At 34.7% G+C, this 25,097-nt stretch overlaps 1 protein-coding gene and 1 long non-coding RNA gene across 3 annotated transcripts in view; both read right to left on the bottom strand.

The window, feature by feature from the left end:
- IL1RAPL1 (interleukin 1 receptor accessory protein like 1) overlaps positions 1-25,097 on the bottom strand; it is a 1,404,779-nt gene that overhangs the window by 771,180 nt on the left and 608,502 nt on the right. The window lies entirely within an intron of this gene.
- LOC146394525 (uncharacterized) lies at positions 11,430-19,436 on the bottom strand. The gene is made up of 2 exons (XR_014835186.1): positions 19,383-19,436; positions 11,430-16,465 (listed from the first exon to the last, which is right to left on the bottom strand). It is a non-coding gene; the product is annotated as an uncharacterized LOC146394525 (long non-coding RNA).

Below are 25,097 nucleotides of genomic sequence, written 5' to 3'. Positions count from 1 at the left end.
TCTTTTTTGTTGTCCTGTTGACCAGAAGACAATACAGATACCGGGGTTGAAATATGTGTCAGTCCCCTATTGCTGTTTTAACAAATAACCATAAACCTCATGGCTTAAAACAGCACAAATTTACCATCTTACTGTCCTGGAGATCAGAAGTCTTAAATAGGCAAGGCTGCATTCCTTCTGAAGCTCTAGAGAATAGCATTGTCTTTTCCACTTTCCAGAGGCTGTCCACATTCCCTGCTTCAAGGCCCTGTATTACTCTGACTCTCCTTCCATCACATCTTCTCTGACTCTGACCCTCCTGCCTTCCTTTTATAAGAAGCCTTGTGACTGCATTGCGCCAACTATGATAATCCAAGATAATCTCCCCATTTCAATATCCTTAATTTAATTTTCTCTTTTGTCCTATACGGTAACATACTCACAGGTCCTGGGCATCAGGACATGGACATCTTTGGAAAACCACTACTGTGAATAGCACAGGGCACATATGTTAACACTTTTCCAGTATGTAGGCCATTCCTAAATGACAAAGTATTGTCCCACAATTTCTGAGATTTTGGAATGTTCCTTTTTGTACTTACAAAAGTGAAAAAAATTGTTTACCTGAACCTAGAGACTAACTCCAGTAAACATGAACAGGCAAATTTTTTCAAAATTCTATATACTGATTTCTAATTCAGCTGTGTGCAATTCAAAGAAAGATTTTGCTTTATTTTCTTTCCAATTTTACAGAGACGTTTTCACTATTTTAGAAAATCATATCACCTTGGCTCTGGCATTTCTGGAATGGAATCACCAATGCTACACACATGCCTGCAAATCAAGCAACACATAATTGTCTGCTTTGGATGCTACACAATGGAAAAGACCAGAGGTGGGTCTATCTAACATCAGAGGCATAAAGCAGGGTGCCAGATGCAATTTCTCTGCCTCTGGGTTTGGCTGAGCTCTGCCTTCCTTCAGTAGTGACTTCGTTCTCACATGATGTACATAGCAGTAGCTCTAGTTCCACAGCTCCTCAGTTTCAAATCCAGCTGGATTTCCTATCACTCAAACAAAAGCAGGTAGGTAAACTTCACTTGCCAATCTAAGGTGCATGCTCATCCCTAAACTAATCAGTGAGGCTTAGGGAATGACTATGTTGAGTAGCTTAGGCCAAAGTCAGATGGTCCATACACGATCCCAGGATCTAGCAATACTTGGTGCAAATGAATCACAAGTGGGGGCCCTGGTGGATGCCAGGAGGAAATCTAAGCACTATTTAAGGAAGGTGATGGATGGCGAAAATAAAAATGGCTGATGTCCATTACATCCATTAAGAACTCAAAATCTGTTACTTAATGTGTTTGGGATTTTATATTTCAAAAATCACTTATAACTAACTTACTAAAAATTATAAAGAGCCTAGATTAATTGTAAAAATAAATGCAATTTTCTTCAGTTGCACTTGATTTATATTCTAAGAATACTTAAAAGGAGAATTTTGTCAAAAATCAGAAAAGTGGATAAAGTTGACTGAGTTATATAAATATAATTTCAATTATTTATTTTACACATTTTTGAGAACAATCAATCCACTAGAATATAAGTGTCACAGGGTGAAGATTTTTTTTTATCTGCTTGGTTTACTAATGAATCACCCCCCTCCAAAAGAGAATGTAGTACAGAGTAGGGATTGTAAATTATTCCTTGACTGAATTATTCAATAAATGATTCTACCTAATTTTTTCTAAAGTTTGCCATATCAATGAACTTTAGATGAAATGATCAAGGTGTTCTAAGAACAAGTATAAAAAGTAACTTTAAAAATGAAGACTTAGGGGTTTAACATTCCCATTTATTTTCAGCATCAATAGCATTACCTAGACATATTTCCAAACATAGTAATAAGAGGTGAAGAGTCTGAAGCAAAATATTCTGAGTCAAAAGATTCATATGGAGCTCTATAAAGGCACAACAGTGCTATTTTAGACATACAAGCAGTGAGAACATAGTATTAAATAGCTGAGATAGTAATAATCATTGTGAACACAAAATTTGCTAAGAGCCTAACAAGTATTCTTTCATTTAATCTTCATCAGAACCCTAGGATAGAACTAGCTGTTTTCAATATCCAAGGTGAGGAAATTGAGACTAAAAGATCTTAAACCTTTTTCAGTTCACATGTTAGCAAGTGACAAAGCCAGGATCTGAACGCAGATATGTTCCCAGAGCTCATATACTTAATCATCATGTAACCTATCCTATAGAATTTAAATAGCTCACAGTGTAGAACTATAATACAGAAAGCTTGGGGGGGGGTGTTTGTTTTTTATAAAGAATATTTGTCCAAAAAAGGAAACACAATGAAAACATGGATGCATTTTCCTCCACAAAATGAACCTCCCTTATTTCACTTCATATAATTTGATATATACACAAATAATACGAGTATGTGTTGTATACCCACATACACATACAGACAGGAATCTAACATTTAAATTCTAAGCAATGCAGCAAATTACAAGAAAAGAAATATGCTTGTATTGAGTAAAGTGAATCAATTGATAGAGCACAAAATTTGGAAATAAAGAAAAATAGCCTAAATTGATGTCCCACTGTTCCCATAAAAAAACAAAAATAACTTAATATCATCTCTTGAAAAAGAGGGATAAATAATATTTAAATCTTACCTTTCTCAAAGAGATGCAAGAGGATTAAAATATTTAAAAGTAAACCTTAGCTATAGCTGAAGCTTTTTAGAAGTGCTTCATATAAAATATTACCCTTTCTTGCTCATTTTATTTCCTCTCTTAAAGTAGTTCTTATTGCACTGACAACCATCCTTATATGTGAGGTCCCCCACTGTAACATGTGGTATTGAATTAGACCTTTAAGAAAGGGGTTTTAAGAGAGGGAGAAGGAGAGAATGGAATGTTTTATTGTTAACTTGATCAAAGCCCAAAGGAAACATTTTTTTCATCACCTTCAAAGATGAAACACTGCTCTGGACCACTAGTGTTCATGAGTGGATTACATAGTTCACTGGCTTTCAAACTATAGTCTGAAAGTTATAGCAGCAGCCTCGTCTGGAAATGTATTAGAAATGCAAATTTGTGGATCCCACCCAGACCTACTGAATCAGAAACTTTTCAGCAAGCCCTCCATGTGATTCTAGTGCAAGCTAAAATTTGAGGACCACTCTTCTACTCAGCAATGAGGTAGAAACATCATTCTCCTTTTACACAGTCTAACAAAGACCCATTATGGAAAGCTAGTAAGAGAATTCCATTCAAGGTTTGAGGCTGTTAAACGGGGTGGGTGGGTTACTACAGATCCTATTCAAATTCTCCATGCATATAATAATAACGTTGATTACCAAGGCCTTACTTACAAAGAGTTCCTTCCCTGACTGTCTCAGACTCTCCTGCATCCCTCTTACAAGGACACTTGTGATTACATTAGGCACTCCTAGCAAATCCAGGGTAGCCTCTCCATCTCAAATCCTCATCAATCACATCTGCAAACTCCCTTTTGCCATGAAAGTTAACACAGTTCAAGTTCTAAGGACTTGGATATCTTTGAGGGATCATTACTGTGACTATGACACCAACTATCCTAGAACATGCAAAATACAAAACCTAGACTGCTTAAGAAGAGGGTGTTTTTAAAACAATATTAATTCAATTAAACAACGCAATGCTTTTATTTTAAATGTTGCATTTTGTGTAAACATGTTTATGAGTAAATAGTTGGCTACTATTAAAAACAGCAAATATATTTCAAATATAAAATTAACTACTTCTGCTCTAGGAAAAAACAGAACGTTTGGTGAAAATTTTGCTGGAGACAGCAATATAGTGTGTGAGAAAAGTAGAGTGTAATTACAGTAAGGAAGAATCATTTAAGAGTGTTTATTTTAATTCTGAATGCACTGAAATGTCCATATCATTCAATAAATCTTCAAAATGAGTCAGTAAAACAAGTGATTTAAGGGAAGACAACTTTGTTCTTTCTGGAAGAAAAAGAGAAAAACACCCCAAACCCCATAGTGAGCAATGTGCCATGCATCACAAAATGTTCTCCAATCGGCTGAACTGCTTCTCCTTTTTTTTTTCTTCGCCAGTGAAGCAGAATTCAGCTTACTTGACTGTACAGTCATGTCTCTTTTCAGGCAAGGGGAGATGCACATTACTTGACAGAGCCCTAGTTTCTCTGGTGCCAATCTTCAATTTAAGGTGTAAAGAGAAGTAAAGATGCTGAAAAGACTGATGTGTCAGAAACAATCAAGACCATTACATCCAAACCCAAAGAAGAAAATGTTGAATGTTGAATCATTTTGGAGTCCTGAAATGGAATGCTTTCTGGACTTCATCAGCATTACTTGAATCACTACCTAGCCTCCTTCTGCTTGTTAATGACAGAAATCTCAAGGCATGCACTGGACAAAAGACCAATGATTATGATAAAGGGGAAAATCACAATACAGCAGAAAGTGTGCACATTTTCAAACTAATGCCCATTTACCACATAGAGAAGACAGAAATGTAGTGCCCGTGCAAGCCCAGATATGATTGTCAGATTTAAGCATGGATCCTTTACCTAGTTAAATTGCCAGAGGAAAAAATACCAAATGAAATAAAAGTTCTGCTTTTAATAATTCCCATAAAAGCTCAAGATTTCCCATTAAAATTAACGGTAATAACTCAAAATAAATATATTTATAACAGCCAAGAAATCCCTTTGAAGCTGCCTTTTTTTTTTTTTTTTTTTTTTTTTTTTTTTTTTTTTTTTTGGTTTCACATCTTCTAATGATAGACTAGAACAGTGGTTCCCGAAGTGTGGTCCCTGAATCACCCACATCAGCATCACCTAGGGACTGGATGGAAAAGCAAATTATCAGACTCTACTCTAGACATACTAAATCAGAAATTATGGGTCTACAACCCAGCAAACTGTGTTTATCTAGCCCTCCAGGGAATTCTGATGTAGACTAAAGCTTTAGAACTATGAAGATAAAGTAAAGAAAAACATTATATGAGGTGAAATACTATTTCAAGAAAAAAATTTAATCTTCCTATCTCTGCATGGAACATACACTGGAATCTTATTAAAAGAAGCTGCTCACATGTAGTTTCCAAATTCCAGCAACTCTCATTTTCCTATTTCTCCCTTTGCATGGAAAATTCTGGGGAATAATATGTAGTATTTTCAATTACTGAATTGCATATTGCTTTTACTTGTAGCTACTAAGCTCAAGAAATAATAAACTGATTAAGTTCAGCCCACTCATAACTCATTTGGTAGGCTTTCCAAAGCACTTGGATATATATATTATATGACATACTGTGCTTTGCATTAAGACAATGGAAAAAAACAGACAAACCTGAATTCAAAACATAAATAAATAGTGACTTGTCACTATAACAAAAGCATCACCATCATTTTTCTTTTAAAATTAATTATCCTAGAACATTTAAAGCAAATATGACAACCTACATTAAGTTTGAACATGAGGGCTTTACTTGGTAGGTAAGCTGAGATTCCTGGATTTTCATGCTTCCTTACACTTAGTACAGAGGTTCATCCCACTGACTTTGAAAAACTTATGGTTACCAAAGGGGATAGGTGGAGGGGTGGGAGGGATGGACTAGGGGTTGGGGAGTGGCGTATGCACACTGAGGTATATGGAATGATTGGCTAACGGAGACCTGTTGTACAGCACAGAAAACTCCACCCAGGATTCTGCGAATTTAGTAAATAAATCTACCACAATTTAAATAAATCAACTCTTTTTTAAAATCTCATTGGAGTATAGTAAACTTACAATGTTGTATTGGTTTCTTATATACAGCAAAGTGAATCATATATACACACACACATATTCTTTTTTCCCTATATGTTATTACACACTATTGAGTAGATTTTCCTGTGCTATACAGTAGGTTCTTGTTAATCATCTATTTTATACAGTAGTGTATACATATTATTTCACCTCTCCCGATTCCTCCCTCCTCCCAACAGTTTTATCTAAGGTAACCATAATATTGGTTTTGAAATCTATGAGTTTCTGTTTTATAAATAAATTCTCTTGGAGCATTTTTATTATATTCCACATATAAGTGATACTACATGATATTTTTTTTTCTCTGTCTGACTAATCTTCTGTTATGTTTTTGATAGAAAGGTTGTTTTCCTATGTTTTACCAGAATAAAATATCCAATACTCTGTACCATTAAACCACACTTACTATAAATCTACTTCTAAAGTTTTGTGAATTTTAAGTAATAGTAAAATACTAAATAAAATTATCTACTGCCAACTTCCCATGTAAAGAAGGTTATTATATATTACTATAGTTTAGAAGGTTTCAGTTGATATGTACTATAACTTACCTATGTCTTCATAAATAAGGCAAATTAATCTAAAAATGACACACATTTTAAAATTAAACTTTCAATATATTTCATTCTTCTTGATATATATTTCCCCCTTGGCTCTGAATCACATCACAAGTTAGTAGTTACTGTAAGTCATGCCAAAACCATTTTGTAAACACAGTATAAGTCATTATAGCTCCAAATTTGCAGTATATCCCTCCACCATCAATTTATTCTCAAAGCTTGAAAATGATAACTGAAGTAGCCTCAGCTTCCAAGCTGCTTGAGCAAATTTGTAAGAAAAGAGTGTCCCTATAATCATTATTAGCAATAATGAGGAAAGTGTAATTAGATAAAAAAAATTAAACATATCAATCAAAAAAACTTCACTTAGGACAGCTAGTGGACTAAATAAATGAATTTTCTTTCATAAAGCAGAATGCTAGAAAACTATGGACAGAACAGCTATTAATTCACTGTTGATAACAATACAAAAATGTCCTTACGTACTGATTCTGTTTGGTTCATTTAGTGGATGATATTAGAAATTGACAAAAAGAATTCCCTATACACGTGGATTCCTAAAATAAGGAGCTTTCTTGAGAATATTTTATTTGAGTATTCGTATTTCTTATTTATTTTTTAAATTGTTGCTTTTCAACACAATGCATCATACTGGTTTGCACAGGTAATCTGAATAAAACCCTCTGCCTACCCACAATCCTTTAGCACAGTTTTTTTAAGTGTGGGTCTTGGTCTTAAAGTCACAATCTCTGAGGAAGTGGCTTGGGGATATGCACTTGAAATAATTACTCAAGGGATTATTAAGTCCACTGGAATTTGAGAACCATCACTCTTTGGAGATAAAAGCAACCTCAAGCCAGTTGCCTTGGCTGGGTTTACCAGCAAACCTAAGAGCTCCTTTCTCTGCAAAGAATATGACATTGAATTGCAGACAACAATTTCCCTTCTCAGTTTGTGGCCAAATATATGCTCTCATGTCAAATCCACCAATTCTTCTTTCAATGCCTCCTTACTTGGTCCTGAGACTCCACTGCTTAAATGAGTTCTTTTTTTAAAAAAAAATTTATTATAGTTGATTTTCAACATTCTGTTAAATTCTGCTGTACAGAAAAGTGACCCAGTTTATATATATATATATATATATATATATATATATACATATATATATATATATATATATATATATATACATTGTTTTTCTATTAGCCTCCATCATGTTCTATCAGAAGTGATTACAGTTCCCTGAAAGTTGCCTTATAATATTACAATGATGCCAATCATTCTTAACATGATTCCTCTTTTGTCTTGCTGCTGTTCAATGACATAAGACTCATTGCTCTTCTCTGATGTCTCACCTCACAAGTCATGCTTCACTGCTTCAAAACTATTTTACGACATTCAAGTGCCAAATATGAATTGAAGATATTTACAGCAAGTATAAGAATCACCTAGAGGAGTACGAGAATTTATATCTCCAACAAGTTCCCAGATGATTCTCTTGTTTCTGGTCCAGGAACCACACTTTAGAACCACTGCTTTAAGTACCAAGCTGAAAGCCATGAATACAGTCTGAGATTACACAATTCCCTTTATGAACAAATTCTGATACTAGGCTTTAGCTATACCTATACAGTATTAGAGAAACTTTAATTTGAAAAACTCCAATCATACAGCCAGCTTAACCTTTTGAATAGAAAAATGAAGTAATTTTCTTGATGCTAAAAGGAACCATGTGAGTCCTGTTAAGCTGAATTTAGTCAAACCAGTTGAATGGTTAAAAAATCCTTGGCGTTATGGAGCTCCCGTCCTGGTGCAGTGGAAACGAATCCAACTAGGAACCATGAGGTTGTGGGCTTGATCCCTGGCCTGGCTCAGTGGGTTAAGGATCCAGTGCTGCCGTGAACTGTGGTGTAGTTCGCAGACACGGCTTAGATCTGGCATTGCTGTGGCTCTGGCATAGGCTGACAGCTACAGCTCTGATTAGACCCCTAGCCTCCACATGCCATGGGTGCGGCCCTAAAAAGACAAAAGACAAAAAAAATAAATAAATAAAACAAAACAAAAAAACCCTTGAGTTATTAAACACATCTTAAGGCTATTATGGGCAAAATGAATCATTATTTTCAATTTGGTAAGAAACTTAAAACAGCTTGAACTATTCGAACACAAATTCATATTCTCTCAGTTAAGAAGACTCTATTTTGCCCCCCCACACACATAAACACACAATAAACATTCAAAAGCATGTGGTGCTATGCTGAAAGCAAAATAAATGTATTTTTCTCCTCTCCCTCTATTTGCCATTTGTACTGACATTTAGAAACATAGGCATGATATTTACTTTGCCCTAAGATAATTATTTTTCTATGTCTACAGTCTTAATTTTGCATGCCTAATAAATTACTGATTGAATACATTATTTCCCAAATTTTAACTTCACCTCTATTTATGCATTTCATAACTCTTGATAGTGGTCACTTACAGCTATAGGCTTTATTTGTACCCTGTTTTCAAAAATAGCATTTGCCTTATGAAATGCCTCTTTTTTTAACTTTTAGTCATACTCACATAAAAGTAACTGAATTAATTTTAACTTAGAATTTTGAATTCTCTAGATGTTGTGAGTACATGATTTATATTTTTTGACTTTATGCCATAACTGTGACACCATCCCTACCACTGGCTGGGAAAGGTAGAAGTCTAACATCCACTATGTGCGTGAAAAAATTAAGACCTAAAGTAGCTCAGGTCATCCACAGAGACCTGCATTTTAATTCCAGGGTCCATGCTCTTTGAATTTTCAGCTATGACTTTAATATTGTGGGTACAACATTCAATAATTGTAAATAAACCAATATCAATAGAAAATTCAAATCATAATCAGACTTTATTAAATATAATTTCTCATCAATGACTTAATAAACACCCCTATTTTTGTATACTTAAAGCGTCTAGTACATCTAGCACAATGGCTGGAAGAAAGGATTCTTTTTAATAATAGCATTTGCCTGAAGTTATCAGAGTTCAAATAAAAGTAAATATATATTTAATTAGTATATATATCTAATACTAAAAGAGTTACATGGTGTCATGTTGACTTTAAAGAAATTTTATCAAGGTGTTGGAATGCTATGCATTTCTTCTTCATATCTTATAGTGACTTTTCAATTTGTTTTTCTAAATTGCTATAAACAGTGTGTACCAATCACTTCTACATATATGCTGTACATTCTATACGTCCCATTTTTCTACTAAAGAAATTCCAAGCTATTCATCAGGCAATGATGAGAAGGTTTGTATAATCCAAGATCACATAGCTCAAGATCAGATAGAAACGTAGGTTATACTATATAGTTTTACTGAATTATAAACTAAAAAGAGAAAATACAGTTATGAGTCAGCTCAAATGCCAGCCTCCAACTTCATATCTAGTCTTTGTCAATTACCATAGCAAGCCTAGAAAACATATCTATTCCATGTCCTTCTGATGAATAATAAAATGCATAGGTGATATACAGTTTTTTTTCTTGTCAGATAAGGAAGGTCCTGTACAGTGTTTCATGAGAAAACATTAGGAAATATTGGCTATTTTCAGATAGGCATATATTTCTAGGGGAAGTGATTTCTCTACGAACTAAAGAGTAATTTTAGAAAGAAGGATTCTGCAGAAAGTTGGCTTGAAAAAGGAAAATAAGATCACTTATAAGACAAAAAAATGAATAACCACAATGTAAAATGTTTTATTTCCATGTAAGAATCAGCGTTATCCAATATTTTATTGAATTATATGTAATATGTGCAGAAATTTCTTCTAACATTAGGGTATAAATTTAGCACATTCCTTACAGAATTTCCATTTTATAGTAAGCTATTTGCTTCAAGTTACTTGGAAAACATGGTTTAAACTGCAACCTATAGTATATAAGAAGGACTCCAAAGAGTAACTTATAGTTTCTTTCATAGTTTAACCAGCAATATTGTAGGAACAGTTTCAAAGTGACATTTTATTTTGTCATGGATGACATGTACATATTAAATATAATTATTTTATTATATATTTTCTTTTATTGATTCGTTTAAATATGTAAAATTCCATTAGTGAAAATTTGGGACCCCTGATAATGTTTTCAAGTTAATGACCCAGTTTATTTACTCAGTTTCTAGATAACAGAGAGATTTGGTAATTATTTTCATTAAACTTAAGGGAGGCAACAATGACTACTCCTTTAGAAACTATGGTAAGAATAATTAAATTAGATCCTACCAGGTAGTGTGAAATTGCTTTTCTAACTAAATGACCATATATTCTTTCAATAGAGAGTAATTTAAGATTTATTATTTTCTCCTGATTAATTGTTGTCTCTATTTAACATGAGATTTTGGCTTTAACTGTATTTAAGGAAGTCCTGAAACTCTAGTTCAGTGAAATAAGGTAAATAAATAAGGGTGCTGTAATATTATCATTACAAATGACCTTTTGTTGTTGTTTAAAACAAAATAAGATAACATAATGAGAGTAAAAAATAACTTCTACAGTGAGGCAATGACTTAAGGCAATGCCCACAGATTTCCGTTTTAAAAATTAAGAAAAAAAAAAAAAGAAATAAAACAGCCACAGGAATATAAAAGTAGCCAAAAAAAAAAAAAAAAAAAAAAAACAAAAACAAAAACACCTTCTGTTGAAGATTCCAATTTAAAAGATCAGAGGCATATGCGCTATTTAGATAAATTTGTACCATTACATCTATTAATCCATTTAGGCATTTGCCGGTAAGCTAATTTCTTGGTCTATCTCATTTTACTCTACTCTTGACAACAATGGTGAGAGGTGGGGAGGTTGACATTTAATTTTAAATGTCTTTTATTCACCCTATATTAAGCAGTAACAGCTCCTGGCATATATAGCACAAATTAGGAAAGACAACACAGCAAAAATAAGAGTAATATGATTTCACAACATATTTCACAGTCCTATATTATTGTCTTTAATATAGGACTGTTACTATTTTGTCCAATTCCCCTCATTTGGGAAGTAAAACAAATGGTTTTTTTTTTTTTAACTTCAATTTTTAATTTTTTGTTTTATTTTTTCGAGCATGGTGGAATTTTTTTTATTTTTTTCATTGTTGGTAGTGTTGCATTTTTTTATATAATGATTTTTATTTTTCCATTATAGCTGGTTTACAGTGTGTTCTGTCAATTTTCCACTGTACAGCATGGTGACTCAGTTACACATATATGTATACATTCTTTTTTATCACATTAGCATGCTCCATCATAAATGACCAGAGTTTTTTTAAACAAAATATGATGGAGCAATTTTTGAATAACAGAGTAGAAATTTAGGCCAAGGAAAATGCAGTTTAAAAGATGCTCATCTCTGCTTATTAAACAGGGGGTAAATATATATTAAGTAGAAAATGAATCATGCTCTTCTCCCTCAGTAGTTTCCAGACTTTTGATCCTGTATTAGGTTAAAAAGAGAAAAAAAAAATAAAAAGAAAGAAAAGATAATAGAAAGATGGAAAGAAAAATACAACAGTGAATACATATTCTCTCTCCATTTATCTTTATATAAATTATATACCTATAATACTCTATCAATACTTTATGTAAAATATAAAATAGGCGCCAAAACGTTTCAATGATAAAATGAAGAGACAGTCCATTTTTTCTAACTAATAAATTCTTTCTGGGGTCCCTTGAATTTCAAAATACCATGTTAAAGACCACTCTCCAACAATGTATTTATTAACCTTAAGTTCAACATGTCTGGTAGGAAATTGAACTGTGATAAGCAATAGCTCAAGAAATATTACTGAGAACCCACCATGTTCTCATGATGCAATAGTTAACAAAGGAGATCTAGCCTTATTTAGCATAAAACTAAAAAAATAAATTTAATATAAATTACAGATAATTAAATGAATCTATGACCATCCGCACATAGGTAGAAGTTCTAACCTAGTTTCTGAAGTGAGTAAAAGCTTAACTAAGGAAGTGACACTGAACCCATTGTTGATAAATTGGCAAAGTATAGTTTATAGACAGGATCAATAGCATATACCAACGCTAAAGCATGTCAGAGATAAAAAAGCCAAAACATGTGCTTTCATTGAGTGCTGAAGCTGAGAAAGCGAGAGGGAGAGAGAGATGAATGGGGAGAAAATGTGAGAAAGAAAACAAATCAGGCAGCCATCTGTGGGACACAGCAAGAATCAGGGAGCAGAGAAGTTACTGACTGTTTTAAGCAGGAGAGAAAATGGATCAGATTTGTATTTTTACAAATAGGCTTGAATGTTAAGTAAACAATGGACTGAATAGGGCAAAAGTAAATGCAGCTGCAATTGTTCAGGTGATGGTGATCTGAAGTAGGTTGTTGGTACTGGAAGTGGAGAGAAGCAGATTCGAAGGAGATTTAAGAGGCCCAGGGTTCTTAGCCATTAAGATTACTGTATGACAGTAAGTAGGTAGAATTAAAGTCAATGAAATATTGCATGATTGCCTCCTTTGAAATGAAATGAAATAGGCTGTGTAAAAGGTTGCTTCATTCAATCTGTTACTGCCAAGAATGAAGGCATTAAAAGAACTATGTGCACTAGCCTTGCATTATCCATCATTATCCTATGAAACAGTATGGACTATGAGCATCAACAGAAGTTATATTCTACAACCCAGTGACTGTCCTCCAGCACAAAAGCACATGAGAGCACAAATCATAAGCCAATTTTCAGAATTTGTATTCAGATCAACAAACTCTCATGCTGAAATGAACAATAAAATTCCCTAGCAGATTCAACATTATATACGGAAAATGTGTAGTGAAAACACTTAGAACTAAAGTATCACATTAGTAAATATTACTCTGACTGACAAAGCTTAGAACAATGAATCTAGAAATTTGGTATGTCTTTGGAGACATCAATAAACTGAGAGGGTTTCAAAAAATTCCAGTCCAAATTTAGGGCATGTGGTGTCATATAGGAAGTGCTTCTTCAAAGTATCTTCTGCTTTCATCATATGTCGGTTTCCAACAGATCCAATGAATGTTAACTATGAATCAGGTTTGAAAATTACACAGAGCTTCTCTGCTAGCCAGGGGAAACTACAAAATCCTTTAATGATATAGTGTAGCAGAAGAAAAAAAAAATCACTGTGCTGGGGACTTGGGGGATTTTCATTTTCACTCATTTTTTTGTAAATAACTAGCTATGCTTCCTTTGCAAAAACATTTTATCAATTTTTTTATTTTACCATTCCTACCAGAGAAGATTCAACTGGATGGTCTCTAAGGCTCTTCTCATATCTATGATTCATGGAAATGTAGCTATTTAAAAGAACAGTGAAAACTAATTTAAAATAATGTGCTAGAAACATAGAAAGTGTGGAAACAATATAGCTGCATGAGTAACTGTTTCAGGTTTCAGATACAAAAACCAACCTGAATATAAGATGTCTTTCAACAAAAACTATGGTTCAGATGTTGGTTTAAAAATTTATATTCTGTTGACCTAACCACAGTTAAAAGTCCAAGTCAGAGGCTGTGCATGCACAGTGTGGGAAGAATTGAGAGCTAAAGTCTTTTTCTAACCTCATTTTATGATAAAACTCATAAAATGCCCACCAAAGAGGTGAATGTTCTTTCTACACACATACACAACAGTAACAGGATATAATGAAATTATTTTTTAAAAAAGAAAAATTGGAGGCTTTAAAGGATGATGAAAAAGTCCATCTGATTAAAAAAAAGGTAAACTGATATGACATAAATAAATGTAATGTTTAAACTAGACTATAGTGCAAAGCACATTAATTTTTACCCATAACGAATAAAATTTAATTTAGCTTTCTGATTTCAAAGTCAACATATGAATGAAATCTACTTATGGAATGTGTACATGGATGAGTGAAATTGACTGAGTACTTTGGGTTGAATAAAATTGGTACTTTTCTACAATAAAGAAAACAGAATCTGGAAAACAGCCATTTGAAGGACCAAGTTAACATTCATTTTTTCACTCACCCACTTACTCATTCATTCCAAAGGGAATTTTCTTTGTGCTCACATCTGTTTTAGGTTCTGGGATAACTCACTCATTCATTCAAAACAGTTTATTCAGCATCTGTGCTGGGATCTGGCGATACAAAATGAGTAAGCCAAAATCTGGGCTGTCAAGGGACTTATCGTCCAAAAGAAGCCAGACATAGACACAAAGGAAGATAATGAATGTAGTGGTCTCTATGACTGACAGTGTGTACAGCATAAAGTCAGATCACAAAGGAAAAAGTGGCTGAACAGCAGAAAACAGCCATGGAAATTCAGAGCTTACAGTGAAAATGCATTTCTCCCTGTCACTTCTACCCTCTTAATGCTTCAAACATTTTAGGGATTTTTATGTGGACATTAACATTTTTCATGCCGATGAACAGGAAACATTTGCTCAAGACTGATAAAGAACTATTTACAATCATTGTGATTTAGTGACTCTGTTTGGACACGTACTGCCAGGATAAGTATTTCCTTCTGAAAATAAAGATCAGAGAAGATAAGCATATTCAAAGCCAGTTGTCCATTTCCAGCATTTTGATTTTATCTTGTGATCTTTTCTACCAGACACATTCCTATGGTTAGCTGAACATATAATTCATGCATATGTATTCAAATTTATGAAAATCCAAATTTCCAAATTACTAGAGGAACAGAGAGGTCAAATTTCTCATTAGTTTCTCTAGCCCTCGATTTCATTTGCTTTCTATAATATATCTGTGTTAGTTTATTATCTCTCTCCTTGGGTAGATTCTACCTCTACTATGTCCTTCAATTTTATCTTCTCCTTCCGGTTCCACTGCCAGCATCCTAGTTCAGAAAGCATTATTACCTCTCACCTTTACTATTGTAATTGCCTCCAGACTTCTCTCTCTTCCTCCAGTCTCAGTTTGCTCCTTTCCAACCTATAAATTATTGGTACCTGAATTTGCCGGGAGTTTAACGTGATCATGTTGCCCCAAGCTGTAACACCTTTAGAAGCTGCCGAATGTCTACTGTATTAAGTGCAAACTTCTCACCAGATATGTGAAAGTCCTCTAAAGCCTTGCTATTTGAAGTGTGGTCTACATACCAGGATCACCTTAGCGATTGTTAGAAATGCAGACTCCTGGACCTCAGCTCAGATCTCTGATTGATTTGGGCATATTAAATTTTGAGCAGCACTACTCTAAAGCACTGCCAAGCTGCCTTCCTATCTTTGTGGCCCATACCCCCTTTCCTTAGCCCCAATATAGAACTAAATTAGTCCTGAAAACACCTTTTGACTTTGAACCACAATGACTCCATCTTCAAATAGCAGAGAACATAGCATTCTGTTGTGGTAAATTTGCCTTATCACCATTTTTTTTTTTTACTTCCTCGAAGGAAGACATTAACTGATGATTCATATTTGTCTCCCTATGTGATGATAAGCAAAACATGCCCACTCTCTGGGTAATACTCAAGACTTGCTCCACTCAGCCATGAGAAGAAAATTTACAACTTCTTCTTCTATTTATTTTTATCCCATTCATTTAATTATTCACATTATTTAGATGTTTAATGTGAACAATCTAATATAGTAATGTGTACAAATTCGTTAATAGACAAATATGGCTCACTGAAAAACATTTTGACTGATATGATGACATGATCAAAAATGTTTGTAGACCACTGCCTGACCCACCAAGTACATGGTGTTCTGCAGAATTAAACACATATTTGTCAACTGAATCAAAACTTTACAACTGAATCTACTACAGCATGAATAAGGATATTTGATGCAGGTGAGATTTTTAAAATTTCTTCAAAGTTTCCAATTTTAGAAGAGAGCTGCTACAAAGGGTTAAAAGCTAGCCTTTTCATTTACTTATTGAATAAAAGGTAAGTCTAAAGATGTCTGTAAAAGCTCAACTGGGTTAGTCATTTTAATTTGGAAAAAGGAAACATTTATTCAAAATACATTGACTTTAATAACCATCAGGTAATGAGAAATAACTATTTAAGACTGTTTCCATGGAGTTCCCATCGAGGCGCAGTGGTTAATGAATCCGACTAGGAACCATGAGGTTGTGGGTTCCATCCCTGGCCTTACTCAGTGGGTTAAGGATCCAGCATTGCCATGAGCTGTGGTGTAGGTTGCAGATGCGGCTCGGATCCCACGTTGCTTGTGGCTGTGGCGTAGGCCGGTGGGTACAGCCCTGATTCCACCCCTAGCCTGGGAACCTCCATACACGGCGGGAGCGGCCCTAGAAAAGGCAAGAAGACTGGAAAAAAACAAAAAAAAAAGACTGTTTCCTGGATTATTATTCCTATTCTGAACGCAGCCTTTCTACAATCAAGTAGGCTCTTAGAATACAACTTCATTTTCTTCCTCTGGAATAGAGAGTTCTCTATATAGTCCCTTGTCTCCTCCATCACTACTAGCTTACTGCACCACTCTGTGGCTGCAACTAAGCTCCTCTGCTGATCTGATTCTTTCCTCAAGAGACCGCCCTTGTCCTCTCCTCCCAGGCTAGGTCTCTTTGATACTCATATAACAAATTCCACTGGCTATATCAAAATACTTACAACATTTTTTAGTAATGTCTTGGCTAACTCATTTTATCAACGGCTAGGAACTCTCTGAAGGGCATGGGTTATGTCTGTCTTGTTGAAGCCCTATTCAAGGTCCTTAGGCATGCCATAAAATTTGCTGGACACATGAACCAACGAATACATCCATTACAGGATTTGTAATGAAATCTGGTCTACTAGCTTAGCCTTAAGATGAGATAAAATCTCTTATTTGTAAAATGATATAATACTGAATTCACAGGATTCTTTTATGATTATATGAAATTAGATATGGAAATCATAGCTCAGTGCTTAAAAATGGTACACATTAAGAAAATGGTAGCTACTATTATTATTACCATCAATATATTATTACTATTAGTTTAGTAAAAATAAGAAATCAATTCACAATGCTTTAAATAAAATACTTTAATGGAATGCAAATTATAAAATACATGTATGTGTAACTGGGTCCCCATGCTGTAAAGTGGAAAAAAAAAAGTGTGTAGGGGGAAATAACAATAAAAAATAAATTAAAAACAAACAAGCAAGCAAACAAAAACATAAAAACCATATATCAGCATTAAATCAGAATAAAAATGCCATAGCTAAGGAACAAATCTAACAACAATAATATATTATCATTAATAAAAATGAGATTCAGTATCCATATCATAGTAAAGTTACTTTCACTTGTACCTCATTGTAAAGATGATGATAATTTTGCAATGAATATATCTAAGAAAACTAAAATAGAAAAATGACTCCATCACACTTACCAAATTAATAAGCAATCTTTCAGAAATGTAATATTTTACCAAATGTAGACATTCAGTCACAAGAACAATACTGTGATGATTTCCTTGAGAAAGACTTATTTAAAGAGAAAAGAACACTGAAGTACTTAAAAATGGAATCTGCAAATATGTCTGAGTGGATTTATGGAGAGCCTCCCTGATGAGCTATGCCATGTAAATCTTTTAAGTAGGCTTGGCTAACCAGTTGAAGTGCTATCCATTATAAAATGGCAGTTTTATTTCAGAAATGTACGTCACTTCAAAAGTTTGCAGACATTTCTGGACTGTCTGACCCTTGGCACATTAAATTATGAACACATTAACCTTTGACCTGGTAAATAATGCATCTTTTATATAATGCACTTAGCCACCACCTACCAAAAACCATGTACGCTGTGTCACAAGCTATATACTGAATATTTGCAGAGGAGAGCTAAAAAAGAATTTCCACGTTAACTTAATCATAAAATGAAGACATACCACTTATTCGATGAAAAGTGAGAATGTTCACATCACTGAAACAATGTTAACTAACTGATTTTTACCAACTCCAATTATAATTTTAGTGGTTAAGTAACTAATACAGTTAAAACTTACGGGAGGGACCAGATTGCCACTTTCTCTGTAGTAGGCACACTAGAAGCATTTCAAACTGCATTATCTAGCTAAAATCCTGAGAATAAATATGGGAAGTACATATTTTTATTCTCTCATTATAGGTGAGAAAATGAAGAGGGAGATTAAGTGACTTATCTAAGATCTCAAAGATAGTAGAAGATGGTGCTCATTCTCTGGGATAGGTATCTTTGACATGAAAAAGCAATGTAAAAACACAGATTTCTAAAAGATGCTAGTGAGATGAGGCTCCCTTAATCCTCAATCACAGGAATTTTTCCATAAACATTCATACCACTGATTGTAATATTGGTAAATATCATTACCAAATTAAAAGTGCATCTCTTCTGAATAAAAATCAATGCTAGCTAACTGATAAATGAGGTGTCCCTAATGTTGTCGTCAACCAGTGTCATTTCCCAGGGATTCAGAATTGAATTTGGGGCACAAGGTATCATTTCCTATGTTTTCCTATAATTAGACAAAATGCAAATGTTTGTCAGAGATATACCCTAGAGTCCTTTAAGGTGGCAGGTGGGTGGGGGGAGCAGAAGTGCTCTTAAAAGGTATAGCATTGTTAACGAAATAAAGAAAGAATCCCTTGGGGTCATGATGAATAACCAAAGGATTCAGGGCCAAAGTAAAAAATTAAAGTCAAGGGCATAAATGTTCCGCATTTAATCTTCTACTTGTTCTCTTTCTTCTATCACATAGGACTTGGCTCATTATAATATTACATATCTTTTATTTCATAAAATAACTGAACCCTTTTGTTTATTTTCTTTTTCTTTCTTTCTTTTCTTTGGAGGTTCCCAGGCTAGGGGATGAATCAGAGCTGTAGCCGCCTCCCTATGCCACAGCCGCAAGCAATGCAGGATCCAAGCCGCAACTGCAACCTACACCACAGCTCATGGCAACGCTGGATCCTTAACCCACTGAGCAAGGCCAGGGATCGAACCCACAACCTCATGGTTCCCAGTCGGATTCATTAACCACTGAGCCACGACAGGAACTCCCACATTACCCTTTTGACTTTCTTTTAATTCTTCATATTAACCTACTAGGAGAACTATTTTTTCCTAAAAAATTAAATTTAATATAATTATAATAATAACAATGACAGCTAACCTTTATTAAGTATTTACCACACCAGGCACCCTACTAAACTCTTCATGTGCATTATGTCATTTAATTCTGACTACAATTCTATGAAGTAGGTAATATTGGTGTACTAATTTCTTAGGAGATAAATCTTAGGCTTAGTGAGGTAAACTAATATGCCCAATACCATTCAGCTAATAAATGGAAGACTTAGAATTCAGAACCATTTCTGCTATGTTATCAAAAAAGATCCCCCAGATAAAAATCCGTAACAAAGCTGCACCATGTTATTCCCTATATTAAGACTTATTAGCATTCCCTCTATCGATAACTTATTTCCTACAGTATCACAAGCATTGTGTTTGCTTGTGTTTTGATGTATTACAAATCCCAGTTATACTCATCACTGATCTACAGAAATGGTATTGGGTACACCTATACAGACAAAGCAACATTTAAAAAAATCACATGTTGACTGTTTTTGTTTGTTTTCTTACCAATGAATCCATTTGTTTAAATATTTAAGAACACTTCAATGAATTTTGAGAATAAATACTGGAAACTGGAGATAGAGAAGGTGTTTTCCTTCCTCCCAATTGCTTCTCCCAAATGAATTGTCCTCTTCTTCCTCCAATAAACTCAGCTGGTTTGAAGTGCATGCCAACAGACCCCATTCCCCACCTTTCCTCAAAGCTTGAGTCATGTAGAGACCTGCTTGTCATTTCCTTTCCTTCAATAAGAGTTCTAGAGCCTGAATCACTGTCCCATTCGCCCAATCACATTTTGGTTATTTCACCATACAAAAAGGTACTCCATTTCACATGGCTGCTCAGTTCTTTTTTCTCTTCAACCCCAAGGATCACTTCAGCTATCAAGTTTTGTGGTCATATCAAATAATATCATCTTAATATAGGAACTTGTTCCAAAATCTACTTTTCAAGAACCCCACTCCTTAATTATTTTAGGTAATGGGTTATGAGAACACTTTGAACTTCTCTATTGGAATTAGTTTTTGGTTAGCTTTCCACCTCTGATCATCTAGAAACAAAGGCAGTCTATCAAATATACTATAATGCTACACAGTTATGGTAAAAATGAGTCCTCACTGGCAAATTTCATGTGGATTAGAAGAATCTATAAATGAACTATAAATGCCTGACATGAATGTCATATCTTTGGACTTCCCAAAGCCTGATGACTTGTAACTAGGCATGTTTGAGAGGTTATGACTAGGGATTTGATAGAAGAGATTTTGGAACACTGAGGAATGAGGCTTTTAAGCCTGAGTGCTTCCCACACATGCCCAGTACAATTCCAGTGCTATGATAATGAGGAGTGGATACATTGTAGCACTCTCAGATGGCTATGGGGACTGCTGCATAGATTGCTTTAAGGACAACTCTCAAAGGAGAAGAACAAAGTGCTAGTTCCTGTTTTACATTCTTCTAAGTTAATACAATGCCAACTGTGGTCTATGGAAGGCTTCTGAGTCTAAGTCTTTGGTTCTAAGATACCTCAATAGATGTTAAAATCGCCATCGTCTCTTGCTATCTCATGTATGGTCATACTTCTACTCCAAAACATGCTTCAACTCAAAAAGGTGCACTGTACCTGGCTCATGGAAAACTATAAGTGGTGTAGTACAAGGAAAAAGAATTATATTCACCTTTGCAGTCAGATAGATTAGGGTTTGAATTTTTGTCTATCTGAGAGCCCTGTGTCTTATTTGCTTATCTTCTCTTAGCTATGGGGATTCTCACTGCAAAAATGCATTAGTAACACATAACTCATAATTCTGTTAAGGGGATTAGATGTATCAAATAAATTACATGATAACAAATTATAAATATGTGAGATTTATAATAATATACTAGATCAATATATTAATGTACATATTAATAAAGTATTGATTTAAAATTAATAATTTAGGTGTGTTCATCACATTATACTAACAAATGTTCAAAAATAAAAGAAAAAATAAAATGACTTAACAAGAAGCCAAAACATAATACATACTCTGAAACAGTACCTACTAATTTCATAGTAAAGGTAGAATATAACAAAATCCTGCTTGCAAGAAACTTTCAAAGCACTCAATCACCTGCATATTTGAAATTAGTATATTCAATGTGCTATTTCATATTTAAAGGAAAGACTCATGAGAAGGATCACTATGCTAAATTTAATAAGAAATTTCCAAATTTTTTACATCTTTTGTGTGTGTGTGTGTGTGTGTCTTTTTAGGGCCGCACCTGTAGCATATGGAGGTTCACAGGCTAGCGGTTGAATTTGAAGCTGTAGCCACTGGCCTATACCAGCGGCAATGCCAGATCCTAACCCACTGAGCAAGGCCAGGGATCAAACCTGCATATTCATGGATACTAGTCAGGTTCATTTCTGCTGAGCCGTGATGGGAACTCCCATATATATATATATTTAAATTCAAAAGTTACCGTAAGTCAAGACATCTACATCTGAGTACTTTTGGTGGACATGCTGCTGTATGAATGGTGTTTCAAACAAAGGCAGTTAATGAACGAAATGAATGTTCCTGAGGGCTCCTGTTAAATTGGGCTTTTAGCCAGGGTGGAAGAATGGACTTATATAAAGATGACAATAGAACTTTCATTATTGAGGGTCTAAGTCTAAAAATTAACAGTTAACTCCAACTTAATAAAAATTTTGAACTCCTTGTCAATTAGGAGTGGATTTTTAGCACACTTCATCTCAGAAAGCATTTAAGTGGCTACAAAGGTAGATAGAATTTATGAAATGAGGGAATAACTGTTTTGGCACCAAGTGGGTGAACAATAGGTAGATTTGGTGAAAATTCTTACATTAATATCAGGGCCACTGGAATAAGGACCTGTCTTCTCAAAATGACTGCTTTGAAAACAAAAACACACTAATATTATTGTCTAAGTTCTCATGTTATTGTTTTAAAATCTTAGCTTAATCATTTTACAGCTACACTCTGGAAGACAGCAGGTATTATGCATTGTTTGTACTGAACTAGAGAGGAAGAACAGGATGGACTACAAGTATTTTTCATGGATTAATTTTGCAGATTAACTAGTAACAATTTTGACTCCAAGAAATGAAAAAAAAAAACTTGTTTAGGAAATAATCAACTACCCTTTCTTGATTGACAGAACTAGGAGTATCCAAATCATGAACAATGACTGGAAGATGAAGACAGACGTGGGCACCACAGGAAGCACATGTGTTTAAGGCCTTGTGGGAAGGAGGAGTGCAAAGCGAGATTACAAATAGGAAATATCCTCCAGTATATGTGCATCACGAATACTCAAGGCCTAGCAAGTGCTGTTTCTGATGAAAGCAGCAAAGAGTTTATGGGAAATGGTTTTCAAGTTTTCTGTTTTATAGTGAACATTCCTTTGTGTTTAGTTTACATGTTTATCCTGTTGTTCAATTCCTGTTGTTCAATTTCTGGATTATTGTGTAAGATCTCTAATGATGAGCAATATATCCTAATGTCCCTTAACCATTACTGAAATCAAGTAAAAATGTAATAGCCACACTCTATGAGAGACCTCCATAAGCTAAATGACTTATGTGGTCAGTATGAGTAGTTTACTTTATGATCAGCTAGGATAATGACAAAAATGACAAGTTTGTTGTGAAAATGTGAAAAGGCAGCCAATAGCTGAAGCTCAGGTGGCAAAACCTATTATGCACTCAGAGAAATTCTAATTTTCTAATAACTTTCCACATTCAAAATGAAATATCCATATTGTTTTATATGAGATTCCATCTGTTAAAACCATAACTCAATCTCTAGCATCAAGTACCTTTGGATGAAATCTTAAATATTTTACCAGATAAATTCAAATGAATAGGATCATTTTACTGAGTTGCCGGGAAAAAGTGAGACATCCCAAATGTGGCAGGCAGAACAACAGCCTCCCAAAGACATCCATTGCCTAATCTCCTGAAGCTGCGAATATGGTATCTTACATGGCAAAAGGGAATTAAGGTGGCAGATGGAACTAGGGTTGTTCTAATCAGCCAACTTATGACGTGAAAAGATGCCTAGATTGTCCAGGTGGTCCCAATGTAATTACAAGGGCTTTAAATGGGAAAGAGGGAGGAAGAAGAGTTGGTGTCAGGGTGAAGCAGGGCAAGGACTTAACTAGGTCATTAAGACTTTTAACAAGAGCCAAGGAACACAGAGCCTCTAGAAGCTAGAAAAAGGCAGAAAAACAGACTTCCTCTAGAGGCTCCAGAAAGGAAAGATTATATTTTGATTTTTAGCCCAGCAAGATCACATTTTGGACATGTGATTTCCAGAACTATAAGATAATAAATTTGTTTTTAGCCACTAAGCTTGTGGTGATTTGTTATAGCAGCAATAGGAAATAGATACCCAGACCAAAGATTCTTTTACTCTAAGAAATAGCAATTGTCAAATCCTCATAATGGAGAGTTATTTGTATGTACTAAATACTGTAATTGACCAAACTGATTGCTATTATTCACTGGATATTAGGGATTAATTGCTAGAAACAAATCTATTTTATATGCAGTTATTTCAGAGAGTTATTTAAACTTTTCTGTTTTCTGTTTTCATTGAGCAATGGACAATGTAAAGTTCACAGGTTGTTATGCATTCAAACAATGAGTCAGTCCAGAGACAGTGATTAAGTCTCTATTATACACAGCACACTGTTCTATTGGAAACATGAAGCTAAGATATGAAGTAAGGTAGCATATAATCACAGATGCCGACAAACTGTATTTTGAAAAATAGGTAACATTTGACCATATAAATTTGGGAGTAAAGATGAGAACAGTATTCAAGAAAAGTATGAAAAAAGGCATGAAAATCAGAATCACAAAGTGTACTGTGAGCAGCTGAAGCTAGCTTCCTAAAGCATAGACTTACACTAAGATTACTGTGGAAACAGTAAATAGGCAGGGGAAGTAGGTGGGTTCAGTGTCCCATTCTCCTGGCTGATAGCTTTTCTGTGCCCTCTGGTTTGACTTCCAACTGTCAGACCGGAGGCCTTTCTTGGGCTGCATGAGTGGCTCTTTTCATCTGCACTATAAGCAGAAAGAACTAAAGATTTAAAGCCTCTAGGGAATAGCCCTAAGCCAATGGTTAATGGGAGCTGGTTTGGGAAGCTCCTGTGACCCCCAGATAAAACGACTTTGAGGCAGAGGGTCTACAATGGTTCCTAGGGTCCTCTCCCCATTATGAATTCTAGCTGCTGCTAGTGGTGACTTCCTTGATAACACATCCTTTATCAATTGACTTCCTGTCTCACTTCCCCATTCTTTAACAAGTATGTCTGGGGAACATGTTTCAAATAAACTACCAGTACTCAAAGCCTTGTCTCAGGATCTGCTACTGGGGAGATCCAAGATAAGATAGTTGGATCAGGCAGATGGAGGATCCACCTTGGGCTGCCAGTGTGGAGCTTTGACAGAAATTACTACAATTAGCCAGGTCAAAACCACACAGAAGAAATAGGTATAAAAACATTGTGAAAGTGAAATGGATTGGAACTGGCAACTTATTTCAGATGGGCTGACAGATAATGATGATTCAACTTTGACTTTAAGCCTGATGAACTAGGTAGGATTTGGAACCATTC

This window comes from Sus scrofa, chromosome X, assembly GCF_054392235.1.
Source record: "Sus scrofa isolate SSC_HxYL_T2T_F1_AM1 chromosome X, Sscrofa_HxYL_maternal_Yorkshire_Landrace_v2.0, whole genome shotgun sequence".
NCBI lineage: Eukaryota > Metazoa > Chordata > Mammalia > Artiodactyla > Suidae > Sus > Sus scrofa.
This window is presented reverse-complemented; position numbering and strand designations above follow the sequence as displayed.